The following is a 10,776-nucleotide window of genomic DNA, read 5'->3' as shown; positions in this document are numbered from 1 at the left end:
TGGTTAAATCTGAGAAGGGAATGAAAGTAAAGCATTGGAATACTACCATACATGTACGTGGTTTCTCTTACTGCAGGGAGGATGAAACCTTGCATTTTGAGAAGAAACAAAATCTTTGGCCAACATCTCATGAAATATCTTTTATTTAATATTGGGTGACAAAGGGGTTTATTATAAATTTGAGGGCCTATGTAATTCTGATATGTAACCATGTAATTCTTTGGGCACAGATTTTTTCTTCATAATCATTACTATGAGACTCTGAAAGCAAATGTACTACCATGCATTTGCAAGTGCCAAATTATTAAGTGCATTAATGATTTTAGGCTATTGGAGTTCCACTTAATGCACTGAAGTAGCAATTTACTAAATGGACTCAAGTGGCCAGAAAGATCTAATGCACCCCACAAAGATAAGCACTCAGTCACTTCATTTCCATCTGGATCTCATCTGTATATTCAAGGAGAACGGAATTCTGGGAGTTAAAAATGATAATTGTGAAACAAAAAGACAAAAATACACCATTACATAAGCAATTCGGGAGTTACTTTTTTTTGAGAAGTCAGAAATTTTAAAAGGCCTATTTTGAGAATATTAAATTCATTAAGTTTGATGTAACAAATTGTAGTCCACAAAGTGAGGCTTTTTAGAATAATAAAGATCCAAAGTAAGAACGATCTTGATAAACAGAGGAATGTGATGTTCCTCAACAGAAAAGGGAAAATAAACCACTGCTGAGCAGAGAGCTGAACATTCAAGGTCATTCAGTTAACAAGCAAGAGATACACTTGACCTTCCTTATAAACCTAATGTTACCTTCTGTAAAGATGTGCACTAGAGTATAAATATACTATATGTATTGAATATTTAAAGATACTTTGATTAATGTGGTTTGTTGTAATTTCATATTTCCATCCAGGCTTCAAAGTGCACCACATACAATCTCCCCTGAGTTTGCCTTTCTAACTGAAAATAAGTTTACCTTAAGAATTATTGATACAGAATCTTGCAGCTAGCTATCATTATGCAAATCTATTTTGAAATGTGGTTATAATTGATGAATATCAATGAATACATTTAATAATCAAGTCTCTTGCATGAATATTCCTCAGTTATAGTTTTATAAGTTCATCAAATATTAAGTGAGATCCAAAATTCTTTTGAAGTAGATTCTATAAATACTTTATTTCATAGTCTAGGAAATTTCCTTATGTTTTTGCTATCCACGGTTGATCACAGGAAATAAAGACCCACATAGGATATTTCAGGTAGTGAAGAGTAAGATTAAGGGTCTAAGAGACCCTGAATGTCACATACATTTAAGAGGAAATTTTATGTGTCTAGAGATTAGAATTCTTTCTAGATCCAAGACTTTGCTAAGCACCTGAGTGCAGGACTGCAAGGATGTGCGTGGTAGTGCTCTCCGTTTACAGTAGCTCAGTGGTTCTCTGTGTGTCTGTCTGTCTTTATCTGGATATCTGTGACTGTAGCATTTCCTCTAGACCACTGAACATGATTGGGACATCACTTTGATTACATTTTACAACAGCACTATATCCTGGTAGAAGCTATCTTCTACTCTTTGAACCACCTCAGATTATATTTGATAATGTTATCAAACCAACTTCTTTAGAGAGGACTGCAGAGTGTGCTAAACAATGGAGAACCGGCAGTGGAAACTGCTCCCAACTTGAGCCTTGAACAACACGGGGGTTAGCAGCACTGAATCCCTGTGTAGTCAAAAATCCACACATAACTTTTGATTCTACCAAACTGTCAGTACAAATAACTTACTTACCAATAAATAGTCAATTCACACATATCTTGTGTGTTATATGTATCATATACTGTATGCTTACAATAAACCAAGCTAGAAAAAAGAAAATACTAAGAAAATCACAAGGAAGAGAAAACACATTTACAGTACTGCAGTGTATCATTACTGCAAGTTTACATTGTTGGCTTACAAGATGAATTGTCTGTCTGTCAGTACCTGCATAAATACTGTCTTATGTGATACAAAGCACTATGGATGCTATACATATTACTAACACTAGACATCAAAAGTGAAAAGATAATGTGAAAAGAAATTCATACTTATTTACAATATAACAACTCATGCATGATAACAAAGCAGCAGCCCTATGATTGCTCTATGGTAGCCTAGCCTGGACACTAGCGAATAAACTGTTATACATTTTTGTGGTATACAGTATTACAGCTGTATTCATAAGAAAGTATTAGAAACCCTGTTATACGTTTAAAAAAAGCCACTTACCTATGATAGACTGTTACTAATAACACAACTATGTAAACAGATAAAAATAACCACTCTTATAGAGCTTATATTCCAGTGGAAGTAGAACTACAAGCATCACCACTACTACCACAAACAAGGAATATAACCACAACTAAATAAATAAACTCTGTTAAATGTTGAACGGTGACAGTGCTATGGAAGAAAATTCAGCAGGGGAGAATGCAGTGTTGGGATTGTACCAGGCTGTGATATTATTTGGCCTTAATAGGTTTGAGACAAATGTCAAAAGACCCTGATTTTAGTTCTGGTTTGTTATCAGTCATGTTACCTTAAACAGGTTAGTCATAAAGTTCCTGTGCTACAGTTCTCCAGTTATGAGAGAGATAAAGGCATACTGTATGGTAATGTAATTCTTTGAAAGCAATATAAAACAGTAAGAAAAATAACACATTATTAATTTTATGTTAAACATCAATCACATTATGCCTATGTAAGGAGAGGCTAGCCACATCAATACAAGTCTTGCACAGGATGTCCTACCCAATGAATGTTTAGGTGATGATGATGATGATGACATAAAACATCTCATGCAGCTCTTGCCGTACAGTTATTAGATTTTCACACGAAGACACACACAATGGACAAGTTTATTAACTGCATACATCATGATGATTATTTAGCATTCATTAAGTGGAAGTAAGTTATCATAAAAGTCTTCACCCTAGTCATCTTCACGTTGAGCAGGCTGAGGACGAGCTGGAAGAGGCGGGGCGGTCCTGCTTTTTGAAGGGTGGCAGCGGCAGAAGAGGTGCAGGAGGCAGAGGAGAGGCAGGAAAGGCAGCCACATGCGGTGTAACTTTACAGAAATACTTTGTAATTTCTGTCTGACGTTTTGCTTTTTCATTTTTCTAAAAATACTTCTATACCTTACAAACCCTTCCACCTTTTACTTCCGTGTCAGTGCCCATATCATAGAAAGTCCATGTTGTAAAAGAAGTCTAAGTGATCTTGAACAATCATAATCTCTCTGCTAGAGTGTCCAGGACCAATTTGGTTTGTTGGCACAGCTTCCTCTACGTCTTCCTCCTTATTGTCTAGCACTGATTTGGAAGCACTCGTCTTCTGTTAATTCCTCTCATGTGGTGTCTGTTGACTCTTGAATTTCTCCAAGATCGATATCTTGAAACCCTTTACCCGCCACCTTTTTTTTGCCACATCCATAATCTCTCATGGTTTTCTTGATTGGATCTGTTGTAAATCCTGTAAGGTCATGCACGTCTGAACACAGTTTTCTCCAGTAGGAATCTGTTGTTCTGGGCTCGATGGCTTTCATGAATTTTTCTGTAACAACAATGACATTTTCCATGGTGCCAGATTTCCATAATATTCTTTCTAAAGGGGTTCTCTTCCATAGTGTTGACAATCCTTTCAATATAGAACCACGTGTAATGAGATTGACAGGTCCTTTATAACCCCCTGACCTAGAGGTTGAATTAGAGATGTGTTTGGGGGCAAGTAGATCACTTCAACACATTCAGGGGGTTCTGGGTGGCCAGGGGCGTTATTAATATCAAAAGAACTTTAAAATGCAATCACTTACTGGCAAGGTACTTCCAGATTTCAGGGACAAAACATTGATGGAACTAACTCAGAAAAGCATTCTTGTTGTCCAAAAGATTGGCAGTTAGTGTTTATCTTCTCCTTTTAAGTCTCAGGGGTTAACAAACAGCTTTATAGATAGGGCAGTCCTGCTCACAAACCCACCTGCATTTGCACAAAACAGTAGAGTTAGCCTATTCCATCCTGCCTTAAATCCTGGTGCTTGCTTCTCTTCCTTTGTGGCATTTGCTTCCAGAATAGGGCACCTTCATCTGCATTAAAAACCTGTTCAGGCAGATATTCTTTCCCCTCAATGATTTTCTTAATGGCATCTGGGAACTCACCTGCTGCCTCTTAGCAGAAGCTGCTTCTCCTATTATCTTGACTTTCTTTAAAGCCAAACCTCTTTCTAAAATTATCAAACCATCCTCTGTTTGTGTTAAAATCTACAACTTTAGGTCCTTCACCTTCCTAATTATCTTGGGTAAAGTAACTATGAGAAAACAACACTGGGATACCATCTAGATAAAATTCAACTCATGTTAGCAAACATCTAGTAAGCACTAACTACATGGAAAATATTGTCGGTCTTTTCTTTGTCCGAGACATCAGAAATCAGGATAGTTTCAAATGGGTCAGTTTTGTGCTCCAGTCATATATGAACTTAGAGGTGTTTTTTTTCCAAGTTATAAGCAGTTTTATTGCTAAAGGTCCCCATTTGTAGAGATTCTAAGACCTTCATGGTCACCCCACAAGTCGCTTCCTTATGAAGCCGGCATCAGGAAAAGAAATTTCACTCACTCCTGCATGTGAGCAACTTTTTCAGTCCCAAAGAACACCACATCTGTTAAAGTCTCACTTTCAAATTCATCATGAATAAAAAAAAAGAATTATTAAGTCAAAATGCTATGTATTATAAAAGAGAGTTCCCTTTAAAACAGTCATGAGTTAAAAGTCAAAATTTGTATAAGGTTGACTACCAAACACCTTGAGGACCACGCCCTGTTATGAATGGCTTTGTTCCTATAAAATAGCTTGTATTTAAAACACTGCATGGTGGGTGCTTGATCTAAATGTCCTCATGCTTCTTTTGGTGAGTAAATTAGAAATTAGAATCAGCACAAGCACACACACACACACAAATACCCATGCTTAAAAAAACCCGCTATGCTTTATGTATACTTAATTTGTGGCCTTTCTAGGGACACATTTTAATACTCTTTGCAGAACTTTAGTCATGAGATGCTTAAAATATAACATTTATTTCAAAATCATTCTAAAGAGTAAAAGAAAACTATATTTCCTATATCAAAAGTCAAAACATGAAATACACAGAGGAAGAAATTAAATAGATTTTTGAATTGTCCTTGTAGGGACTCTATCCCTTGAATGTAAAATTGAAAAACAAAATACATGCTGATAACTAAATTTGCAAGAAATTTTTCTTAATGATAGAAAGGGAATTAGTTTTCAGATTCTCAGATTGTGTAAATACCATTTTCTGGAATTATATGCCTACAAAGTAAGGGCAAGGCAAAAGAGGAATGAGCCCATATTCTCCTATTCTTACTGTAGTAAATTGTCTCCACGTGTAGAAACTTCTGTGATGGCCAAATGACTGGGTGACAAACCTTTTTTCAAGTGTGGCAGTTTCTCAATCTTTGCTTTTAGCAATATGGAAGAACCAATTTTGTTGGCTAGTCAACCACTAACAATAATTTAATAATAAATGAAATTTATTAATTTTATGAGTATATTAATAAGTTGCTATGTGATACCTGACATGTAAGTCTGAAGGAGTTAAAAAACAGAAGCTGTTAAAAGCAAATCTCTCTTTTTAACGTTAATGAGTTTTCTCAGTTCTTACATCTATAAAAGTAAGTAGAATTGATGATGAGTGTTGTCTCATTTGCTCAATTATAATTTTTAAAACATAAAATCATTACTCTCAAACATAAAATGGACACCTGCCAAAGATTTTTACAATTCATCAATTTATAAGGAACTCAGTAACAGTGTTCACGTGAGAATTTGACTTAAGATTTGTATTCTTCACCAGATAAAAGTCTTTTTCATTGCCATGAATGGGAATTGTTTGGATTGAAATTAGTCTTCTGTAATTTTACTTTTGACCCTACAGAGTTATGAAATAGCCTAGTTAATAGGAAGCTATGCAAATCTGTGCACCACTATAGAATCAAATGATCTGTGGATTTCCACTGAAACTACACCTGGTAATCGCTTTTGCCCAATTATAAGTAGTGAGAAACTTCTCATAATGCATACTAGCAACAAGTAATATAACAACATAATGAATTATTTGGGGAAAAATAGCACAGTCTCGTTCATTTTATTAAAATATGTATTTAAAATATTATTGTATTTTTTATGTTTGGCAATTATTTTTCTTTTTTACGGGGTGGTAAGTAGGTTTATTTATTCATTTGTTTATATTTTTTAATGGAGGTACTGGGGCTTGAACCCAGGACTTCATGTATGATAAGCATGCACTCTACCGCTGAGCTATACCCTCCCCCAGTAATTATTTTTCAAACAATTTAATATGCTTCTGTTGCTTGGATCATAATTTATTTATAACTGCAATGCTAACATAACCCAGAAAAATATTTGTGACTCCTAGAACCATACGGTCATAAGAAATACTTTTCTTTTCTAAAATTTTATGTCAGAGATATATAATAAAATAAACAGTTAAAGATATTCAGGCATAAAAATATATTTAAATAAAGTACTCTGGAGAAATGCAATTGAAATACAAGTATAGAAAAAAAATCATGTAAAATTCCAATTATTAAAAAATGCTTTTTTGTGATTTCCAAACATAGATGATAACAGATATAAAATTGCTATTATACTAAGATTGCATTAAATGCATTGAATATATTTAAAATCAATGTAACAGCTTGATTTTAAAAGTTTAATGTTAACAGTATGTTGTGTACCAGTAAACTTGATTTACAACAGATTGTAAGGTCTTAGTTTGCAGATTCCTGTTTTAAGCCAAAATGTTTGTGTTGGTTTCTCAGATAGCAGAACAGAGAAACACCCCTATATATGAGCAAAGAATAGCTTCTCCAGAAGCCCCTTTCCAAAAGTAAAAGCACTTTTACTATTTATCCAGAATAGTCACTTGGTCAAGAGACTAGTGTTTAGTTATACAACCTTTGTAGTAAAAGAAGGAAAGGAAGAAGGTGGTTGGGATTAGGTATCAACTAAACCTACCTTAACTGTGTAACACAACGTCCTAAATGTGTTAAGAGTTTTGCCATTCTCTCTACTGGGGAACTGTGAGAGTGAGTTTCTCTATCACTTCTTTTCTCTGCCAAACACCACTTGGTGCTGAGAAGTACTAAATTTCTCTTTGTGAGTAATGAAAAGAAAAAGTGTCAACTGAATTCCAAATGTAAAAGTAACCCATTAAAAATGATTATAAGATATTGTTTGTCTAATCATCTTCAAAAGTATATTCCAGGTCTGTGATCACATATCTCTATTACCTGTGAAAAAATTCATTAACAAAAAAAAGGCTTATACTAATAAAACCCCACTTAGGGGGAAAAAACTGACATTCCTTTATTCTAATTAATATAGAAAGCTAAACATTATTTAATTTACTCACTGCAGTTGTAAAGATGACAACGTCAGTTTACATTATTATCTGACGAACCATTCACTAGTTAATAACCCTAGAAATAAGTAATGTTAGTGAAGGTCAAATTTATATTTGCTATTAAATATCAATTGCCCTTGAAAGAACACGTCAGTCTTCTCCAAAGCTGACTAGCCAGCACTTCAATGCCCTTGAAGACCACAAATTCTAAATGAAAACAGAAGCAGCTTACACTTACTTAGAAATGAATTAACCCTCAAATTCTAAGCACTTACATGTGAATAAATGATAAAATTGTATTAATATGACTGAGGTGAACAGCACCAAATAATGCAGACAAACAGAATTTCATTTGAAGCAAAAGAAAAATAAATGTGTATAATTTTACATAAAACTAAATTTGTAAGAGTAAACTGCTGTTAACGTTGCTCATATACTATGCTGACTAAAAGTTATGTTATGTCAGTCAAAGAACAAAAAATTAAAACCATACCTCTAAACATTACACCTCCTCTGAGATGGTCCCTGTCTGCCACCACCCCAATTCTACGTTAAGACACTTCCTCTAGGGCAAAGGGCTATGTATGTCTCTAATACTATAACCACTTGGACACACTTAATTTGGGTCTAGAATTAGGGATCCACATGTCTCTTTTTGTGAATTTACTGCACGTTTATAAACAACATTATATTATGGTAATATTTTTAAACATACAAGATTGAAATTGAGAGAGACTACCCCTATACCTTACCTAGATTCTATCTTTAACATTTTACTTTATTTGCTGTATTTGCTTTTTCAAAACTCTACCATATATCTATCCATCCATCAATTCATCAGTGTACATTCTGATAATTACTTCAGCAGGCCTATCAACCTGTATTCAATACTCATTAACAGTCTGTTTTTTTCTTTTGCGGTAACATTTACATAAAATGAAAAGCACAGTCATAAATGTGCATTTGCTCATGTGACAATTAAAGAATTTATATGCTTGTGTAATCCAGAAGCCATTCAAGGTATAAAACTTTATCATAACTCCAGAAAATTCCCTCCTGCCCTTCCCAGTGAATCCTTACCCTACTTTCCATGAAACCACCATTGTTTTTTGTTTTTTTTCGCCACTGATTTTTCTTTTGTTATAAATCTTGATATAAAGGATATCATACCATATATGGATGTATAACTTGTCTGGCTCAGCAGTTGGATGAATAGATGGAGTGGTTCATTCCTTTTCATTGCTGAGTAGTAGAACTTCATTGTATGGATAAAACACCACAGTTTGTTCATTCATTGTCTTACTGATGAGCAACTGGCCCATATCCAGCATTTGCCTGTTGTGAATCAGGCTGCTATGAATACTGCTTTACAAGTGTTTTATAACTATCTGTTTTCATTTCTTTTGGGCAGACACCTGTGAAGAATTGCTGAGCTAAAGGGCATGTATGTGCTGGATGGTGTGTAGTGGTATCTCACTGTTTTACTGAGCATTTTGTGTAATATGTGCTCAAGAAAAAAACTTCATAAAATGCAGGTAGAGAAAAATAAAATATGTAACAGTCATAACCAGTGTTAACATTTTGACGTATGTCTTTCAGAATTTCTTCTCTAAATATATATGAACACTGATAATTGAATTAATTTTTAATTAAAGTTATCAAAAATGTTATTAAGAATCACTTACATACAGGGATATAGTAGAGAGCATAACAGAATTTACATGGGGCTTACAATGAAGAGTAAAAATAAGCCTTACACATACGGGCGTCAAGCATGAGACTTGATGTGCCTTTGCTTGAATTAGCTCATTGAATCTCCACATCGACCCCATGAAGTAAAAATAACTTGCCTAAGTTTACACAACTCAGACATGGAGACAAGGCATAGAAAATAAATGAGCCCAAGAAGGCGTGGCCCAGGCCCCTGACCCTCAACCCTGTACTGTAGATGTGCACCAGGACACTGTTCACACTGGACTGTACGTAAATTGTGCCTCTGGGACTGTGCAAAGCAACAATCCTTAGTACCTCTTATACTAAGACTATGGCAGATATGTGGTGTAATCTGCTTTTCCTCTAATCATATATAATAAATATAATCTTGCATCACTTTTGATGATTTTAAAGTAGTTAATTTTAATATGATTTATTTTTAAAATTGCTTCTAAATAAATATGAACCCCTCTGTTATGAACCATGCTCACCATACATATTTGAACATACATCTTTGTACTCACATCCTATTGCTTCCTTTGAATACATTTCTACAAGTAGCCTTGCTGAGTGGAAGGACAGTCATATTGAAAACTTTTACACATTTTTGGGTTTTCCTCCCAAAAGATGCCAATATATATTAATAGAAAGTTAGAGTAGCCATTTTCCAAAATCTCTTACGATACTGGGTAAGTCCCTTTAATCTTTGTCAATCAAGTATTTGAAATTTAATATTATTTAATGAATACTTCTTAAATTTCTATTTTTACTGGAATTTTAATATCTTCTTTTGTAAGGAAACTGTATGCTGGGCCCACTTTTAAATACAAGTACATATACAAGATTGTCATTACTTAGTAAGTTACAGGTATGAAACAATGCTTTTAACACTTTGTTGGCACATTCCCATCAAACTTTTTGAAGTTTCTTTCATTGATGAATTAAACAGATTTTAAATATTTGTATGATCTTTTTAATTTCTATAGAATTTGTAGTAATGACTCCATTCTGGTATTACTTCTATACTGGTTATTAACAAGCAATTATTTTAATAATAGGTAAGTTCTGTCCTATATTGGCATCAGCTACATTGACACCAAACTTGTCACTAGACCAAACCAGTCAGAGGATCAAGATACAGAAAGTAAAAAATTGTTACCATGAATTGTTCTAACTTTTGTTTATTGGACTCACATATTCATTTATATTTATTGAAAGCTTCTAAGAATCAGTCATTGCTTTTAGTGCTGGGCATAAATCAACTAAAAAACAAAAGAAAAGAAAACAGAAAGAAAGAAATCCCTGTCCACAGGAACTGACACCTCAGTGGGAGAAGAAGGAGATTAAAAATAGTAAATAAATTATATACTAGCTTATAAGGTGATAAGTGCTCTAGAAAAAAAAAAGAATAAGAAGGAATTGAGATGGGAGATGGAATGGTGGTAGGGTTGCAATTTTAAGCAGAGAAGATGAGGGAAAGACTAAGAATAATTTTTAAGCAAAATTTGAAGAAAGTACATTATGGGGTATATTTATCAAGTAGTAGTTCGGTTTAGGACTTTACTTGTCTGGG

General features: G+C 34.1%; 1 non-coding gene across 1 annotated transcript; it reads right to left on the bottom strand.

The window, feature by feature from the left end:
• Positions 1–6,320: 6,320 nt before the first annotated feature.
• On the bottom strand, positions 6,321–6,393 carry TRNAD-AUC (transfer RNA aspartic acid (anticodon AUC)). The gene has a single exon. It is a non-coding gene; the product is annotated as a tRNA-Asp (tRNA).
• Between the last annotated feature and the right edge of the window lie 4,383 nt (positions 6,394–10,776).

Source organism: Camelus dromedarius, chromosome 5, assembly GCF_036321535.1.
Source record: "Camelus dromedarius isolate mCamDro1 chromosome 5, mCamDro1.pat, whole genome shotgun sequence".
Lineage (NCBI taxonomy): Eukaryota > Metazoa > Chordata > Mammalia > Artiodactyla > Camelidae > Camelus > Camelus dromedarius.
This window is presented reverse-complemented; position numbering and strand designations above follow the sequence as displayed.